Source organism: Argiope bruennichi, chromosome 10, assembly GCF_947563725.1.
Source record: "Argiope bruennichi chromosome 10, qqArgBrue1.1, whole genome shotgun sequence".
NCBI classification, from domain to species: domain Eukaryota; kingdom Metazoa; phylum Arthropoda; class Arachnida; order Araneae; family Araneidae; genus Argiope; species Argiope bruennichi.
The window spans coordinates 22,703,880-22,717,883 of NC_079160.1; the positions used below are offsets into that span (position 1 = coordinate 22,703,880).

The 14,004-nt window shown below is 43.7% G+C and overlaps 50 non-coding genes across 50 annotated transcripts; all 50 read right to left on the reverse strand.

Annotated features, from left to right (window-relative positions):
* Window positions 1-47: 47 nt before the first annotated feature.
* Window positions 48-120, reverse strand: Trnav-uac (transfer RNA valine (anticodon UAC)). The gene has a single exon. It is a non-coding gene; the product is annotated as a tRNA-Val (tRNA).
* A 162-nt stretch (window positions 121-282) lies between these two features.
* On the reverse strand, window positions 283-355 carry Trnav-cac (transfer RNA valine (anticodon CAC)). The gene has a single exon. It is a non-coding gene; the product is annotated as a tRNA-Val (tRNA).
* Window positions 356-524: 169 nt separating this feature from the next.
* Trnav-uac (transfer RNA valine (anticodon UAC)) lies at window positions 525-597 on the reverse strand. The gene has a single exon. It is a non-coding gene; the product is annotated as a tRNA-Val (tRNA).
* A 162-nt stretch (window positions 598-759) lies between these two features.
* Trnav-cac (transfer RNA valine (anticodon CAC)) lies at window positions 760-832 on the reverse strand. The gene has a single exon. It is a non-coding gene; the product is annotated as a tRNA-Val (tRNA).
* Window positions 833-1,468: 636 nt separating this feature from the next.
* On the reverse strand, window positions 1,469-1,541 carry Trnav-uac (transfer RNA valine (anticodon UAC)). The gene has a single exon. It is a non-coding gene; the product is annotated as a tRNA-Val (tRNA).
* Window positions 1,542-2,180: 639 nt separating this feature from the next.
* Window positions 2,181-2,253, reverse strand: Trnav-cac (transfer RNA valine (anticodon CAC)). The gene has a single exon. It is a non-coding gene; the product is annotated as a tRNA-Val (tRNA).
* Window positions 2,254-2,421: 168 nt separating this feature from the next.
* Trnav-uac (transfer RNA valine (anticodon UAC)) lies at window positions 2,422-2,494 on the reverse strand. Its single transcript has one exon. It is a non-coding gene; the product is annotated as a tRNA-Val (tRNA).
* A 162-nt stretch (window positions 2,495-2,656) lies between these two features.
* Window positions 2,657-2,729, reverse strand: Trnav-cac (transfer RNA valine (anticodon CAC)). The gene has a single exon. It is a non-coding gene; the product is annotated as a tRNA-Val (tRNA).
* Window positions 2,730-2,898: 169 nt separating this feature from the next.
* Trnav-uac (transfer RNA valine (anticodon UAC)) lies at window positions 2,899-2,971 on the reverse strand. The gene has a single exon. It is a non-coding gene; the product is annotated as a tRNA-Val (tRNA).
* Window positions 2,972-3,133: 162 nt separating this feature from the next.
* Window positions 3,134-3,206, reverse strand: Trnav-cac (transfer RNA valine (anticodon CAC)). The gene has a single exon. It is a non-coding gene; the product is annotated as a tRNA-Val (tRNA).
* Window positions 3,207-3,375: 169 nt separating this feature from the next.
* Trnav-uac (transfer RNA valine (anticodon UAC)) lies at window positions 3,376-3,448 on the reverse strand. Its single transcript has one exon. It is a non-coding gene; the product is annotated as a tRNA-Val (tRNA).
* A 162-nt stretch (window positions 3,449-3,610) lies between these two features.
* Trnav-cac (transfer RNA valine (anticodon CAC)) lies at window positions 3,611-3,683 on the reverse strand. Its single transcript has one exon. It is a non-coding gene; the product is annotated as a tRNA-Val (tRNA).
* A 169-nt stretch (window positions 3,684-3,852) lies between these two features.
* On the reverse strand, window positions 3,853-3,925 carry Trnav-uac (transfer RNA valine (anticodon UAC)). The gene has a single exon. It is a non-coding gene; the product is annotated as a tRNA-Val (tRNA).
* A 162-nt stretch (window positions 3,926-4,087) lies between these two features.
* On the reverse strand, window positions 4,088-4,160 carry Trnav-cac (transfer RNA valine (anticodon CAC)). The gene has a single exon. It is a non-coding gene; the product is annotated as a tRNA-Val (tRNA).
* Window positions 4,161-4,329: 169 nt separating this feature from the next.
* On the reverse strand, window positions 4,330-4,402 carry Trnal-uaa (transfer RNA leucine (anticodon UAA)). The gene has a single exon. It is a non-coding gene; the product is annotated as a tRNA-Leu (tRNA).
* Window positions 4,403-4,563: 161 nt separating this feature from the next.
* Window positions 4,564-4,636, reverse strand: Trnav-cac (transfer RNA valine (anticodon CAC)). The gene has a single exon. It is a non-coding gene; the product is annotated as a tRNA-Val (tRNA).
* Window positions 4,637-4,805: 169 nt separating this feature from the next.
* Trnav-uac (transfer RNA valine (anticodon UAC)) lies at window positions 4,806-4,878 on the reverse strand. The gene has a single exon. It is a non-coding gene; the product is annotated as a tRNA-Val (tRNA).
* Window positions 4,879-5,040: 162 nt separating this feature from the next.
* Trnav-cac (transfer RNA valine (anticodon CAC)) lies at window positions 5,041-5,113 on the reverse strand. Its single transcript has one exon. It is a non-coding gene; the product is annotated as a tRNA-Val (tRNA).
* A 169-nt stretch (window positions 5,114-5,282) lies between these two features.
* On the reverse strand, window positions 5,283-5,355 carry Trnav-uac (transfer RNA valine (anticodon UAC)). Its single transcript has one exon. It is a non-coding gene; the product is annotated as a tRNA-Val (tRNA).
* A 395-nt stretch (window positions 5,356-5,750) lies between these two features.
* On the reverse strand, window positions 5,751-5,823 carry Trnav-uac (transfer RNA valine (anticodon UAC)). Its single transcript has one exon. It is a non-coding gene; the product is annotated as a tRNA-Val (tRNA).
* A 404-nt stretch (window positions 5,824-6,227) lies between these two features.
* Window positions 6,228-6,300, reverse strand: Trnav-uac (transfer RNA valine (anticodon UAC)). Its single transcript has one exon. It is a non-coding gene; the product is annotated as a tRNA-Val (tRNA).
* Window positions 6,301-6,462: 162 nt separating this feature from the next.
* Trnav-cac (transfer RNA valine (anticodon CAC)) lies at window positions 6,463-6,535 on the reverse strand. The gene has a single exon. It is a non-coding gene; the product is annotated as a tRNA-Val (tRNA).
* A 168-nt stretch (window positions 6,536-6,703) lies between these two features.
* Window positions 6,704-6,776, reverse strand: Trnav-uac (transfer RNA valine (anticodon UAC)). The gene has a single exon. It is a non-coding gene; the product is annotated as a tRNA-Val (tRNA).
* A 162-nt stretch (window positions 6,777-6,938) lies between these two features.
* On the reverse strand, window positions 6,939-7,011 carry Trnav-cac (transfer RNA valine (anticodon CAC)). The gene has a single exon. It is a non-coding gene; the product is annotated as a tRNA-Val (tRNA).
* A 169-nt stretch (window positions 7,012-7,180) lies between these two features.
* Trnav-uac (transfer RNA valine (anticodon UAC)) lies at window positions 7,181-7,253 on the reverse strand. The gene has a single exon. It is a non-coding gene; the product is annotated as a tRNA-Val (tRNA).
* A 162-nt stretch (window positions 7,254-7,415) lies between these two features.
* Window positions 7,416-7,488, reverse strand: Trnav-cac (transfer RNA valine (anticodon CAC)). Its single transcript has one exon. It is a non-coding gene; the product is annotated as a tRNA-Val (tRNA).
* Window positions 7,489-7,657: 169 nt separating this feature from the next.
* Trnav-uac (transfer RNA valine (anticodon UAC)) lies at window positions 7,658-7,730 on the reverse strand. The gene has a single exon. It is a non-coding gene; the product is annotated as a tRNA-Val (tRNA).
* A 162-nt stretch (window positions 7,731-7,892) lies between these two features.
* On the reverse strand, window positions 7,893-7,965 carry Trnav-cac (transfer RNA valine (anticodon CAC)). Its single transcript has one exon. It is a non-coding gene; the product is annotated as a tRNA-Val (tRNA).
* Window positions 7,966-8,134: 169 nt separating this feature from the next.
* Window positions 8,135-8,207, reverse strand: Trnal-uaa (transfer RNA leucine (anticodon UAA)). The gene has a single exon. It is a non-coding gene; the product is annotated as a tRNA-Leu (tRNA).
* Window positions 8,208-8,368: 161 nt separating this feature from the next.
* Window positions 8,369-8,441, reverse strand: Trnav-cac (transfer RNA valine (anticodon CAC)). Its single transcript has one exon. It is a non-coding gene; the product is annotated as a tRNA-Val (tRNA).
* Window positions 8,442-8,610: 169 nt separating this feature from the next.
* On the reverse strand, window positions 8,611-8,683 carry Trnav-uac (transfer RNA valine (anticodon UAC)). Its single transcript has one exon. It is a non-coding gene; the product is annotated as a tRNA-Val (tRNA).
* A 162-nt stretch (window positions 8,684-8,845) lies between these two features.
* Window positions 8,846-8,918, reverse strand: Trnav-cac (transfer RNA valine (anticodon CAC)). The gene has a single exon. It is a non-coding gene; the product is annotated as a tRNA-Val (tRNA).
* A 169-nt stretch (window positions 8,919-9,087) lies between these two features.
* On the reverse strand, window positions 9,088-9,160 carry Trnav-uac (transfer RNA valine (anticodon UAC)). Its single transcript has one exon. It is a non-coding gene; the product is annotated as a tRNA-Val (tRNA).
* A 162-nt stretch (window positions 9,161-9,322) lies between these two features.
* Trnav-cac (transfer RNA valine (anticodon CAC)) lies at window positions 9,323-9,395 on the reverse strand. The gene has a single exon. It is a non-coding gene; the product is annotated as a tRNA-Val (tRNA).
* Window positions 9,396-10,031: 636 nt separating this feature from the next.
* On the reverse strand, window positions 10,032-10,104 carry Trnav-uac (transfer RNA valine (anticodon UAC)). Its single transcript has one exon. It is a non-coding gene; the product is annotated as a tRNA-Val (tRNA).
* A 404-nt stretch (window positions 10,105-10,508) lies between these two features.
* On the reverse strand, window positions 10,509-10,581 carry Trnav-uac (transfer RNA valine (anticodon UAC)). Its single transcript has one exon. It is a non-coding gene; the product is annotated as a tRNA-Val (tRNA).
* Window positions 10,582-10,743: 162 nt separating this feature from the next.
* Trnav-cac (transfer RNA valine (anticodon CAC)) lies at window positions 10,744-10,816 on the reverse strand. Its single transcript has one exon. It is a non-coding gene; the product is annotated as a tRNA-Val (tRNA).
* A 168-nt stretch (window positions 10,817-10,984) lies between these two features.
* On the reverse strand, window positions 10,985-11,057 carry Trnav-uac (transfer RNA valine (anticodon UAC)). The gene has a single exon. It is a non-coding gene; the product is annotated as a tRNA-Val (tRNA).
* A 162-nt stretch (window positions 11,058-11,219) lies between these two features.
* Window positions 11,220-11,292, reverse strand: Trnav-cac (transfer RNA valine (anticodon CAC)). The gene has a single exon. It is a non-coding gene; the product is annotated as a tRNA-Val (tRNA).
* A 169-nt stretch (window positions 11,293-11,461) lies between these two features.
* Window positions 11,462-11,534, reverse strand: Trnav-uac (transfer RNA valine (anticodon UAC)). Its single transcript has one exon. It is a non-coding gene; the product is annotated as a tRNA-Val (tRNA).
* Window positions 11,535-11,696: 162 nt separating this feature from the next.
* Window positions 11,697-11,769, reverse strand: Trnav-cac (transfer RNA valine (anticodon CAC)). Its single transcript has one exon. It is a non-coding gene; the product is annotated as a tRNA-Val (tRNA).
* A 170-nt stretch (window positions 11,770-11,939) lies between these two features.
* Trnav-uac (transfer RNA valine (anticodon UAC)) lies at window positions 11,940-12,012 on the reverse strand. Its single transcript has one exon. It is a non-coding gene; the product is annotated as a tRNA-Val (tRNA).
* A 162-nt stretch (window positions 12,013-12,174) lies between these two features.
* Window positions 12,175-12,247, reverse strand: Trnav-cac (transfer RNA valine (anticodon CAC)). The gene has a single exon. It is a non-coding gene; the product is annotated as a tRNA-Val (tRNA).
* Window positions 12,248-12,416: 169 nt separating this feature from the next.
* Window positions 12,417-12,489, reverse strand: Trnav-uac (transfer RNA valine (anticodon UAC)). The gene has a single exon. It is a non-coding gene; the product is annotated as a tRNA-Val (tRNA).
* Window positions 12,490-12,651: 162 nt separating this feature from the next.
* Window positions 12,652-12,724, reverse strand: Trnav-cac (transfer RNA valine (anticodon CAC)). The gene has a single exon. It is a non-coding gene; the product is annotated as a tRNA-Val (tRNA).
* Window positions 12,725-12,893: 169 nt separating this feature from the next.
* Window positions 12,894-12,966, reverse strand: Trnav-uac (transfer RNA valine (anticodon UAC)). Its single transcript has one exon. It is a non-coding gene; the product is annotated as a tRNA-Val (tRNA).
* Window positions 12,967-13,128: 162 nt separating this feature from the next.
* Trnav-cac (transfer RNA valine (anticodon CAC)) lies at window positions 13,129-13,201 on the reverse strand. The gene has a single exon. It is a non-coding gene; the product is annotated as a tRNA-Val (tRNA).
* Window positions 13,202-13,370: 169 nt separating this feature from the next.
* On the reverse strand, window positions 13,371-13,443 carry Trnav-uac (transfer RNA valine (anticodon UAC)). The gene has a single exon. It is a non-coding gene; the product is annotated as a tRNA-Val (tRNA).
* Window positions 13,444-13,605: 162 nt separating this feature from the next.
* Window positions 13,606-13,678, reverse strand: Trnav-cac (transfer RNA valine (anticodon CAC)). Its single transcript has one exon. It is a non-coding gene; the product is annotated as a tRNA-Val (tRNA).
* A 169-nt stretch (window positions 13,679-13,847) lies between these two features.
* Trnav-uac (transfer RNA valine (anticodon UAC)) lies at window positions 13,848-13,920 on the reverse strand. Its single transcript has one exon. It is a non-coding gene; the product is annotated as a tRNA-Val (tRNA).
* Between the last annotated feature and the right edge of the window lie 84 nt (window positions 13,921-14,004).

Here is a 14,004-nt window from a genome sequence, read left to right on the forward strand (position 1 = left end):
TTCCTTAACAGAAATAAAAAAAGACAACCCTCACCATGCAATCGGAATGGTTCCGCCCGGGATCGAAGCGGGGGCCTTTCGCGTGTAAAGCGAACGTGATAACCACTACACTACGGAACCTCGACGGTGAAAAACGAATATATGCCAAGTCGATAATAATTCGATCTCTATTCTGTTGAAAAGACTATTCATTTTTGTGGTTCCTGGAAAGATTACCGTCTAAGGTAAAGGCCCTAAAGAACTGTTGTCATTTGAAAGTGAAAAATAAGAACCACGAATGCATGGTTCCGCCCGGGATCGAACCGGGGACCTTTCGCGTGTGAGGCGAACGTGATGACCACTACACTACGGAACCGACGGGAAGGGTTAGATCTTCCCTCAGCATTCCAAGTTTCTGTCATTTGAAAGAACATTTCCGAGTCGTCTCGTTCGTAGAATTTTATTTAAGTTTTCAGCACTTTAGATTGCTAATACATGTTCCTTAACAGAACTAAAAAAAGACAACCCTCACCATGTAATCGGGATGGTTCCGGCCGGGATCGAAGCGGGGGCCTTTCGCGTGTAAAGCGAATGTGATAACCACTACACTACGGAACCTCTACGGTGAAAAACGAATATATGCCAAGTGGATAATAATTCGATCTCTATTCTGTTGAAAAGACTATTCATTTTTGTGGTTCCTGGAAAGATTACCGTCTAAGGTAAAGGCCCTAAAGAACTGTTGTCATTTGAAAGTGAAAAATAAGAACCACGAATGTATGGTTCTGCCCGGGATCGAACCGGGGACATTTCGCGTGTGAGGCGAACGTGATGACCACTACACTACGAAACCGACGGGAAGGGTTAGATCTTCCCTCAGAATTCCATGTTTCTGTCATTTGAAAGAACCTTTCCGAGGCGTCTCGTTCGTAGAATTTTCTTTAAGTTTTCAGCACTTTAGATTGCTAATACGTGTTCCTTAACAGAACTGAAAAAAGACATCCCTCACCATGCAATAGGGTTGGTTCCTCGCGGGATCGAACCGGTTGCCTTTCGCGTTTAAAGCGAACGTGATAACCACTACACTACGGAACCTCACGGTGAAAAACGAATATTTTTCAAGTCGATAATAATTCGATCTCTATTCTGTTGAAAAGACTGTTCATTTTTGTGGTTCCTGGAAAGATTACCGTCTAAGGTAAAGGCCCTAAAGAACTGTTGTCATTTGAAAGTGAAAAATAAGAACCACGAATGTATGGTTTGGTCCGGGATCGAACCGGGGACCTTTCGCGTGTAAAGCGAACGTGATGACCACTACACTACGGAACAGGTTAGATCTTCCCTCAGAATTCCATGTTTCTGTCATTTGAAAGAACCTTTCCGAGGCGTCTCGTTCGTAGAATTTTCTTTCAGTTTTCAGCACTTTAGATTGCTAATACATGTTCCTTAACAGAACTGAAAAAAGACATCCCTCACCATGCAATCGGGTTGGTTCCTCCCGGGATCGAACCGGGGGCCTTTCGCGTGTAAAGCGAACGTGATAACCACTACACTACGGAACCTCGACGGTGAAAAACGAATATATGCCAAGTCGACAATAATTCGATCTCTATTCTGTTGAAAAGACTGTTCATTTTTGTGGTTCCTGGAAAGATTACCGTCTAAGGTAAAGGCCCTAAAGAACTGTTGTCATTTGAAAGTGAAAAATAAGAACCACGAATGTTTTTTTCCGCCCGGGATCGAACAGGAGACCTTTCGCGTGTGAGGCGAACGTGATGACCACTACACTACGGAACCGACGGGAAGGGTTAGATCTTCCCTCAGAATTCCATGTTTCTGTCATTTCAAAGAAAATTTCCGAGTCGTCTCGTTCGTAGAACTTTCCTTAAGTTTTCAGCACTTTAGATTGCTAATACATGTTCCTTAACAGAACTGAAAACAGACATCCCTCACCATGTAATCGGGCTGGTTCCGGCCGGGATCGTACCGGGGGCCTTTCGCGTGTAAAGCGAAAGTTATAACCACTACACTACGGAACCTCGACGGCGAAAAACGAATATATGCCAAGTCGATAATAATTCGATCTCTATTCTGTTGAAAAGACTATTCATTTTTGTGGTTCCTGGAAAGATTACCGTCCAAGGTAAAGACCCTAAAGAACTGTTGTCATTTGAAAGTGAAAAATAAGAACCTCCAATGTATGGTTCCGCCCGGGATCGAACCGGGGACCTTTCGCGTGTGAGGCGAACATGATGACCACTACACTACGGAACCGACGGGAAGGGTTAGATCTTCCCTCAGAATTCCATGTTTCTGTCCTTTGAAAGAACATTTCCGAGTCGTCTCGTTCGTAGAATTTTCCTTAAATATTCAGCACTTTAGATTGCTAATACATGTTCCTTAACAGAACTAAAAAAAGACATCCTCACCATGTAATCGGGCTGGTTCCGCCCGGGATAGAACCGGGGGCATTTCGCGTGTAAAGCGAACGTGATAACCACTACACTACGGAACCTCGTCGGTGAAAAACGAATATATGCCAAGTCGATAATAATTCGATATCTATTCTGTTGAAAAGACTATTCATTTTTGTGGTTCCTGGAAAGATTACCGTCTAAGGTAAAGGTACTAAAGAACTGTTGTCATTTGAAAGTGAAAAATAAGAACCACGAATGTATGGTTCCGTCCGGGATCGAACCGGGGACCTTCCGCGTGTGAGGCGAACGTGATGACCACTACACTACGGAACCGACGGGAAGGGTTAGATCCTCCCTCAGAATTCCATGTTTCTGTCATTTGAAAGAACATTTCCGAGTCGTCTCGTTCGTAGAATTTTCCTTAAGTTTTCAGCACTTTAGATTGCTAATACATGTTCCTTAACAGAACTAAAAAAAGGCATCCCTCACCATGTAATCGGGCTGGTTCCGCCCGGGATCGAACCGGGGGCCTTTCGCGTGTAAAGCGAACGTGATAACCACTACACTACGGAACCTCGACGGTGAAAAACGAATATATGCCAAGTCGATAATAATTCGATCTCTATTCTGTTGAAAAGACTATTCATTTTTGTGGTTCCTTGAAAGATTACCGCCTAAGGTAAAGGCCCTAAAGAACTGTTGTCATTTGAAAGTGAAAAATAAGAACCACGAATGCATGGTTCCGCCCGGGATCGAACCGGGGACCTTTCGCGTGTGAGCCGAACGTGATGACCACTACACTACGGAACCGACGGGAGGGGTTAGATCTTCCCTCAGAATTCCATGTTTCTGTCATTTGAAAGAACATTTCCGAGTCGTCTCGTTCGTAGAATTTTCTTTAAGTTTTCAGCACTTTAGATTGCTAATACATGTTCCTTAACAGAACTGAAAAAAGACATCCCTCACCATGCAATAGGGTTGGTTCCTCCCGGGATCGAACCGGGGGCCTTTCGCGTGTAAAGCGAACGTGATAACCACTACACTACGGAACCTCGACGGTGAAAAACGAATATTTTTCAAGTCGATAATAATTCGATCTCTATTCTGTTGAAAAGACTGTTCATTTTTGTGGTTCCTGGAAAGATTACCGTCTAAGGTAAAGGCCCTAAAGAACTGTTGTCATTTGAAAGTGAAAAATAAGAACCACGAATGTATGAATCCGCCCGGGATCGAACCGGGGACCTTTCGCGTGTGAGGCGAACGTGATGACCACTACACTACGGAACCAACAGGAAGGGTTAGATCTTCCCTCAGAATTCCATGTTTCTGTCATTTGAAAGAACATTTCCGAGTCGTCTCGTTCGTAGAATTTTCCTTAAGTTTTTAGCACTTTAGATTGCTAATACATGTTCCTTAACAGAACTAAAAAAAGACATCCCTCACCAAGTAATCGGGCTGGTTCCGCCCGGGATCGAACCGGGGGCCTTTCGCGTGTAAAGCGAACGTGATAACCACTACACTACGGAACCTCGACAATGAAAAACAAACATATGCCATGTCGATAATAATTCGATCTCTATTCTGTTGAAAAGACTATTCATTTTTGTGGTTCCTGGAAAGATTACCGTCTAAGGTAAAGGCCCTAAAGAACTGTTGTCATTTGAAAGTGAAAAATAAGAACCACGAATGTATGTTTCCGGCCGGGATCGAACCGGGGACCTTTCGCGTGTGAGGCGAACGTGATGACCACTACACTACGGAACCGATTGGAAGGGTTAGATCTTCCCTCAGAATTCCATGTTTCTGTCATTTGAAAGAACATTTCCGAGTCGTCTCGTTCGTAGAATTTTCCTTAAGTTTTCAGCACTTTAGATTGCTAATACGTGTTCCTTAACAGAACTGAAAAAAGACATCCCTCACCATGCAATAGGGTTGGTTCCTCGCGGGATCGAACCGGGGGCCTTTCGCGTTTAAAGCGAACGTGATAACCACTACACTACGGAACCTCACGGTGAAAAACGAATATTTTTCAAGTCGATAATAATTCGATCTCTTTTCTGTTGAAAAGACTATTCATTTTTGTGGTTCCTGGAAAGATTACCGTCTAAGGTAAAGGCCCTAAAGAACTGTTGTCATTTGAAAGTGAAAAATAAGAACCACGAATGTATGGTTCCGCCCGGGATCGAACCGGGGACCTTTCGCGTGTGAGGCGAACGTGATGACCACTACACTACGGAACCGACGGGAAGGGTTAGATCTTCCCTCAGAATTCCAAGTTTCTGTCATTTGAAAGAACATTTCCGAGTCGTCTCGTTCGTAGAATTTTATTTAAGTTTTCAGCACTTTAGATTGCTAATACATGTTCCTTAACAGAAATAAAAAAAGACAACCCTCACCATGCAATCGGGATGGTTCCGCCCGGGATCGAAGCGGGGGCCTTTCGCGTGTAAAGCGAACGTGATAACCACTACACTACGGAACCTCGACGGTGAAAAACGAATATATGCCAAGTCGATAATAATTCGATCTCTATTCTGTTGAAAAGACTATTCATTTTTGTGGTTCCTGGAAAGATTACCGTCTAAGGTAAAGGCCCTAAAGAAATGTTGTCATTTGAAAGTGAAAAATAAGAACCACGAATGCATGGTTCCGCCCGGGATCGAACCGGGGACCTTTCGCGTGTGAGGCGAACGTGATGACCACTACACTACGGAACCGACGGGAAGGGTTAGATCTTCCCTCAGCATTCCAAGTTTCTGTCATTTGAAAGAACATTTCCGAGTCGTCTCGTTCGTAGAATTTTATTTAAGTTTTCAGCACTTTAGATTGCTAATACATGTTCCTTAACAGAACTAAAAAAAGACAACCCTCACCATGTAATCGGGATGGTTCCGGCCGGGATCGAAGCGGGGGCCTTTCGCGTGTAAAGCGAATGTGATAACCACTACACTACGGAACCTCTACGGTGAAAAACGAATATATGCCAAGTGGATAATAATTCGATCTCTATTCTGTTGAAAAGACTATTCATTTTTGTGGTTCCTGGAAAGATTACCGTCTAAGGTAAAGGCCCTAAAGAACTGTTGTCATTTGAAAGTGAAAAATAAGAACCACGAATGTATGGTTTGGTCCGGGATCGAACCGGGGACCTTTCGCGTGTAAAGCGAACGTGATGACCACTACACTACGGAACAGGTTAGATCTTCCCTCAGAATTCCATGTTTCTGTCATTTGAAAGAACCTTTCCGAGGCGTCTCGTTCGTAGAATTTTCTTTCAGTTTTCAGCACTTTAGATTGCTAATACATGTTCCTTAACAGAACTGAAAAAAGACATCCCTCACCATGCAATCGGGTTGGTTCCTCCCGGGATCGAACCGGGGGCCTTTCGCGTGTAAAGCGAACGTGATAACCACTACACTACGGAACCTCGACGGTGAAAAACGAATATATGCCAAGTCGACAATAATTCGATCTCTATTCTGTTGAAAAGACTGTTCATTTTTGTGGTTCCTGGAAAGATTACCGTCTAAGGTAAAGGCCCTAAAGAACTGTTGTCATTTGAAAGTGAAAAATAAGAACCACGAATGTTTTTTTCCGCCCGGGATCGAACAGGAGACCTTTCGCGTGTGAGGCGAACGTGATGACCACTACACTACGGAACCGACGGGAAGGGTTAGATCTTCCCTCAGAATTCCATGTTTCTGTCATTTCAAAGAAAATTTCCGAGTCGTCTCGTTCGTAGAACTTTCCTTAAGTTTTCAGCACTTTAGATTGCTAATACATGTTCCTTAACAGAACTGAAAACAGACATCCCTCACCATGTAATCGGGCTGGTTCCGGCCGGGATCGTACCGGGGGCCTTTCGCGTGTAAAGCGAACGTTATAACCACTACACTACGGAACCTCGACGGCGAAAAACGAATATATGCCAAGTCGATAATAATTCGATCTCTATTCTGTTGAAAAGACTATTCATTTTTGTGGTTCCTGGAAAGATTACCGTCCAAGGTAAAGACCCTAAAGAACTGTTGTCATTTGAAAGTGAAAAATAAGAACCTCCAATGTATGGTTCCGCCCGGGATCGAACCGGGGACCTTTCGCGTGTGAGGCGAACATGATGACCACTACACTACGGAACCGACGGGAAGGGTTAGATCTTCCCTCAGAATTCCATGTTTCTGTCCTTTGAAAGAACATTTCCGAGTCGTCTCGTTCGTAGAATTTTCCTTAAATATTCAGCACTTTAGATTGCTAATACATGTTCCTTAACAGAACTAAAAAAAGACATCCTCACCATGTAATCGGGCTGGTTCCGCCCGGGATAGAACCGGGGGCATTTCGCGTGTAAAGCGAACGTGATAACCACTACACTACGGAACCTCGTCGGTGAAAAACGAATATATGCCAAGTCGATAATAATTCGATATCTATTCTGTTGAAAAGACTATTCATTTTTGTGGTTCCTGGAAAGATTACCGTCTAAGGTAAAGGTACTAAAGAACTGTTGTCATTTGAAAGTGAAAAATAAGAACCACGAATGTATGGTTCCGTCCGGGATCGAACCGGGGACCTTCCGCGTGTGAGGCGAACGTGATGACCACTACACTACGGAACCGACGGGAAGGGTTAGATCCTCCCTCAGAATTCCATGTTTCTGTCATTTGAAAGAACATTTCCGAGTCGTCTCGTTCGTAGAATTTTCCTTAAGTTTTCAGCACTTTAGATTGCTAATACATGTTCCTTAACAGAACTAAAAAAAGGCATCCCTCACCATGTAATCGGGCTGGTTCCGCCCGGGATCGAACCGGGGGCCTTTCGCGTGTAAAGCGAACGTGATAACCACTACACTACGGAACCTCGACGGTGAAAAACGAATATATGCCAAGTCGATAATAATTCGATCTCTATTCTGTTGAAAAGACTATTCATTTTTGTGGTTCCTTGAAAGATTACCGCCTAAGGTAAAGGCCCTAAAGAACTGTTGTCATTTGAAAGTGAAAAATAAGAACCACGAATGTATGAATCCGCCCGGGATCGAACCGGGGACCTTTCGCGTGTGAGGCGAACGTGATGACCACTACACTACGGAACCAACAGGAAGGGTTAGATCTTCCCTCAGAATTCCATGTTTCTGTCATTTGAAAGAACATTTCCGAGTCGTCTCGTTCGTAGAATTTTCCTTAAGTTTTTAGCACTTTAGATTGCTAATACATGTTCCTTAACAGAACTAAAAAAAGACATCCCTCACCAAGTAATCGGGCTGGTTCCGCCCGGGATCGAACCGGGGGCCTTTCGCGTGTAAAGCGAACGTGATAACCACTACACTACGGAACCTCGACAATGAAAAACAAACATATGCCATGTCGATAATAATTCGATCTCTATTCTGTTGAAAAGACTATTCATTTTTGTGGTTCCTGGAAAGATTACCGTCTAAGGTAAAGGCCCTAAAGAACTGTTGTCATTTGAAAGTGAAAAATAAGAACCACGAATGTATGTTTCCGGCCGGGATCGAACCGGGGACCTTTCGCGTGTGAGGCGAACGTGATGACCACTACACTACGGAACCGATTGGAAGGGTTAGATCTTCCCTCAGAATTCCATGTTTCTGTCATTTGAAAGAACATTTCCGAGTCGTCTCGTTCGTAGAATTTTCCTTAAGTTTTCAGCACTTTAGATTGCTAATACGTGTTCCTTAACAGAACTGAAAAAAGACATCCCTCACCATGCAATAGGGTTGGTTCCTCGCGGGATCGAACCGGGGGCCTTTCGCGTTTAAAGCGAACGTGATAACCACTACACTACGGAACCTCACGGTGAAAAACGAATATTTTTCAAGTCGATAATAATTCGATCTCTTTTCTGTTGAAAAGACTATTCATTTTTGTGGTTCCTGGAAAGATTACCGTCTAAGGTAAAGGCCCTAAAGAACTGTTGTCATTTGAAAGTGAAAAATAAGAACCACGAATGTATGGTTCCGCCCGGGATCGAACCGGGGACCTTTCGCGTGTGAGGCGAACGTGATGACCACTACACTACGGAACCGACGGGAAGGGTTAGATCTTCCCTCAGAATTCCAAGTTTCTGTCATTTGAAAGAACATTTCCGAGTCGTCTCGTTCGTAGAATTTTATTTAAGTTTTCAGCACTTTAGATTGCTAATACATGTTCCTTAACAGAAATAAAAAAAGACAACCCTCACCATGCAATCGGGATGGTTCCGCCCGGGATCGAAGCGGGGGCCTTTCGCGTGTAAAGCGAACGTGATAACCACTACACTACGGAACCTCGACGGTGAAAAACGAATATATGCCAAGTCGATAATAATTCGATCTCTATTCTGTTGAAAAGACTATTCATTTTTGTGGTTCCTGGAAAGATTACCGTCTAAGGTAAAGGCCCTAAAGAAATGTTGTCATTTGAAAGTGAAAAATAAGAACCACGAATGCATGGTTCCGCCCGGGATCGAACCGGGGACCTTTCGCGTGTGAGGCGAACGTGATGACCACTACACTACGGAACCGACGGGAAGGGTTAGATCTTCCCTCAGCATTCCAAGTTTCTGTCATTTGAAAGAACATTTCCGAGTCGTCTCGTTCGTAGAATTTTATTCAAGTTTTCAGCACTTTAGATTGCTAATACATGTTCCTTAACAGAACTAAAAAAAGACAACCCTCACCATGTAATCGGGATGGTTCCGGCCGGGATCGAAGCGGGGGCCTTTCGCGTGTAAAGCGAATGTGATAACCACTACACTACGGAACCTCTACGGTGAAAAACGAATATATGCCAAGTGGATAATAATTCGATCTCTATTCTGTTGAAAAGACTATTCATTTTTGTGGTTCCTGGAAAGATTACCGTCTAAGGTAAAGGCCCTAAAGAACTGTTGTCATTTGAAAGTGAAAAATAAGAACCACGAATGTATGGTTCTGCCCGGGATCGAACCGGGGACATTTCGCGTGTGAGGCGAACGTGATGACCTCTACACTACGGAACCGACGGGAAGGGTTAGATCTTCCCTCAGAATTCCATGTTTCTGTCATTTGAAAGAACCTTTCCGAGGCGTCTCGTTCGTAGAATTTTCTTTAAGTTTTCAGCACTTTAGATTGCTAATACGTGTTCCTTAACAGAACTGAAAAAAGACATCCCTCATCATGCAATAGGGTTGGTTCCTCGCGGGATCGAACCGGTTGCCTTTCGCGTTTAAAGCGAACGTGATAACCACTACACTACGGAACCTCACGGTGAAAAACGAATATTTTTCAAGTCGATAATAATTCGATCTCTATTCTGTTGAAAAGACTGTTCATTTTTGTGGTTCCTGGAAAGATTACCGTCTAAGGTAAAGGCCCTAAAGAACTGTTGTCATTTGAAAGTGAAAAATAAGAACCACGAATGTATGGTTTGGTCCGGGATCGAACCGGGGACCTTTCGCGTGTAAAGCGAACGTGATGACCACTACACTACGGAACAGGTTAGATCTTCTCTCAGAATTCCATGTTTCTGTCATTTGAAAGAACCTTTCCGAGGCGTCTCGTTCGTAGAATTTTCTTTCAGTTTTCAGCACTTTATATTGCTAATACATGTTCCTTAACAGAACTGAAAAAAGACATCCCTCACCATGCAATCGGGTTGGTTCCTCCCGGGATCGAACCGGGGGCCTTTCGCGTGTAAAGCGAACGTGATAACCACTACACTACGGAACCTCGACGGTGAAAAACGAATATATGCCAAGTCGACAATAATTCGATCTCTATTCTGTTGAAAAGACTGTTCATTTTTGTGGTTCCTGGAAAGATTACCGTCTAAGGTAAAGGCCCTAAAGAACTGTTGTCATTTGAAAGTGAAAAATAAGAACCACGAATGTTTTTTTCCGTCCGGGATCGAACAGGAGACCTTTCGCGTGTGAGGCGAACGTGATGACCACTACACTACGGAACCGACGGGAAGGGTTAGATCTTCCCTCAGAATTCCATGTTTCTGTCATTTCAAAGAAAATTTCCGAGTCGTCTCGTTCGTAGAACTTTCCTTAAGTTTTCAGCACTTTAGATTGCTAATACATGTTCCTTAACAGAACTGAAAACAGACATCCCTCACCATGTAATCGGGCTGGTTCCGGCCGGGATCGTACCGGGGGCCTTTCGCGTGTAAAGCGAACGTTATAACCACTACACTACGGAACCTCGACGGCGAAAAACGAATATATGCCAAGTCGATAATAATTCGATCTCTATTCTGTTGAAAAGACTATTCATTTTTGTGGTTCCTGGAAAGATTACCGTCCAAGGTAAAGACCCTAAAGAACTGTTGTCATTTGAAAGTGAAAAATAAGAACCTCCAATGTATGGTTCCGCCCGGGATCGAACCGGGGACCTTTCGCGTGTGAGGCGAACATGATGACCACTACACTACGGAACCGACGGGAAGGGTTAGATCTTCCCTCAGAATTCCATGTTTCTGTCCTTTGAAAGAACATTTCCGAGTCGTCTCGTTCGTAGAATTTTCCTTAAATATTCAGCACTTTAGATTGCTAATACATGTTCCTTAACAGAACTAAAAAAAGACATCCTCACCATGTAATCGGGCTGGTTCCGCCCGGGATAGAACCGGGGGCATTTCGCGTGTAAAGCGAACGTGATAACCACTACACTACGGAACCTCGTCGGTGAAAAACGAATATATGCCAAGTCGATAATAATTCGATATCTATTCTGTTGAAAAGACTATTCATTTTTGTGGTTCCTGGAAAGATTACCGTCTAAGGTAAAGGTACTAAAGAACTGTTGTCATTTGAAAGTGAAAAATAAGAACCACGAATGTATGGTTCCGTCCGGGATCGAACCGGGGACCTTCCGCGTGTGAGGCGAACGTGATGACCACTACACTACGGAACCGACGGGAAGGGTTAGATCCTCCCTCAGAATTCCATGTTTCTGTCATTTGAAAGAACATTTCCGAGTCGTCTCGTTCGTAGAATTTTCCTTAAGTTTTCAGCACTTTAGATTGCTAATACATGTTCCTTAACAGAACTAAAAAAAGGCATCCCTCACCATGTAATCGGGCTGGTTCCGCCCGGGATCGAACCGGGGGCCTTTCGCGTGTAAAGCGAACGTGATAACCACTACACTACGGAACCTCGACGGCGAAAAACGAATATATGCCAAGTCGATAATAATTCGATCTCTATTCTGTTGAAAAGACTATTCATTTTTGTGGTTCCTGGAAAGATTACCGTTTAAGGTAAAGGCCCTAAAGAACAGTTGTCATTTGAAAGTGAAAAATAAGAACCACGAATGTATGGTTCCGCCCGGGATCGAACCGGGGACCTTTCGCGTGTGAGGCGAACGTGATGACCACTACACTACGGAACCGATGGGAAGGATTAGATCTTCCCTCAAAATTCCATGTTTCTGTCATTTGAAAGAACATTTCCGAGTCGTCTCGTTCGTAGAATTTTTCTTAAGTTTTCAGCACTTTAGATTGCTAATACATGTTCCTTAACAGAACTAAAAAAAGACATTCCCTCACCATGTAATCAGACTGGTTCCGGCCGGGATCGAACCGTGGGCCTTTCGCGTGTAAAGCGAACGTGATAACCACTACACTACGGAACCTCGACGGTGAAAAACGAATATATGCCAAGTCGATAATAATTCGATCTCTTTTCTGTTGAAAAGACTATTCATTTTTGTGGTTCCTGGAAAGATTACCGTCTAAGGTAAAGGCCCTAAAGAACTGTTGTCATTTGAAAGTGAAAAATAAGAACCACGAATGCATGGTTCCGCCCGGGATCGAACCGGGGACCTTTCGCGTGTGAGGCGAACGTGATGACCACTACACTACGGAACCGACGGGAAGGGTTAGATCTTCCGTCAGAATTCCAAGTTTCTGTCATTTGAAAGAACATTTCCGAGTCGTCTCGTTCGTAGAATTTTATTTAAGTTTTCAGCACTTTAGATTGCTAATACATGTTCCTTAACAGAAATAAAAAAAGACAACCCTCACCATGTAATCGGGATGGTTCCGCCCGGGATCGAAGCGGGGGCCTTTCGCGTGTAAAGCGAACGTGATAACCACTACACTACGGAACCTCGACGGTGAAAAACGAATATATGCCAAGTCGATAATAATTCGATCTCTATTCTGTTGAAAAGACTATTCATTTTTGTGGTTCCTTGAAAGATTACCGCCTAAGGTAAAGGCCCTAAAGAACTGTTGTCATTTGAAAGTGAAAAATAAGAACCACGAATGTATGAATCCGCCCGGGATCGAACCGGGGACCTTTCGCGTGTGAGGCGAACGTGATGACCACTACACTACGGAACCGACAGGAAGGGTTAGATCTTCCCTCAGAATTCCATGTTTCTGTCATTTGAAAGAACATTTCCGAGTCGTCTCGTTCGTAGAATTTTCCTTAAGTTTTCAGCACTTTAGATTGCTAATACATGTTCCTTAACAGAACTAAAAAAAGACATCCCTCACCAAGTAATCGGGCTGGTTCCGCCCGGGATCGAACCGGGGGCCTTTCGCGTGTAAAGCGAACGTGATAACCACTACACTACGGAACCTCGACGGTGAAAAACGAATATATGCCAAGTCGATAATAATTCGATCTCTATTCTGTTGAAAAGACTATTCATTTTTGTGGTTCCTTGAAAGATTACCGCCTAAGGTAAAGGCCCTAAAGAACTGTTGTCATTTGAAAGTGAAAAATAAGAACCACGAATGCATGGTTCCGCCCGGGATCGAACCGGGGACCTTTCGCGTGTGAGGCGAACGTGATGACCACTACACTACGGAACCGACGGGAAGGGTTAGATCTTCCGTCAGAATTCCAAGTTTCTGTCATTTGAAAGAACATTTCCGAGTCGTCTCGTTCGTAGAATTTTATTTAAGTTTTCAGCACTTTAGATTGCTAATACATGTTCCTTAACAGAAATAAAAAAAGACAACCCTCACCATGTAATCGGGATGGTTCCGCCCGGGATCGAAGCGGGGGCCTTTCGCGTGTAAAGCGAACGTGATAACCACTACACTACGGAACCTCGACGGTGAAAAACGAATATATGCCAAGTCGATAATAATTCGATCTCTATTCTGTTGAAAAGACTATTCATTTTTGTGGTTCCTTGAAAGATTACCGCCTAAGGTAAAGGCCCTAAAGAACTGTTGTCATTTGAAAGTGAAAAATAAGAACCACGAATGTATGAATCCGCCCGGGATCGAACCGGGGACCTTTCGCGTGTGAGGCGAACGTGATGACCACTACACTACGGAACCGACAGGAAGGGTTAGATCTTCCCTCAGAATTCCATGTTTCTGTCATTTGAAAGAACATTTCCGAGTCGTCTCGTTCGTAGAATTTTCCTTAAGTTTTCAGCACTTTAGATTGCTAATACATGTTCCTTAACAGAACTAAAAAAAGACATCCCTCACCAAGTAATCGGGCTGGTTCCGCCCGGGATCGAACCGGGGGCCTTTCGCGTGTAAAGCGAACGTGATAACCACTACACTACGGAACCTCGACGGTGAAAAACGAACATATGCCATGTCGATAATAATTCGATCTCTATTCTGTTGAAAAGACTATTCATTTTTGTGGTTCC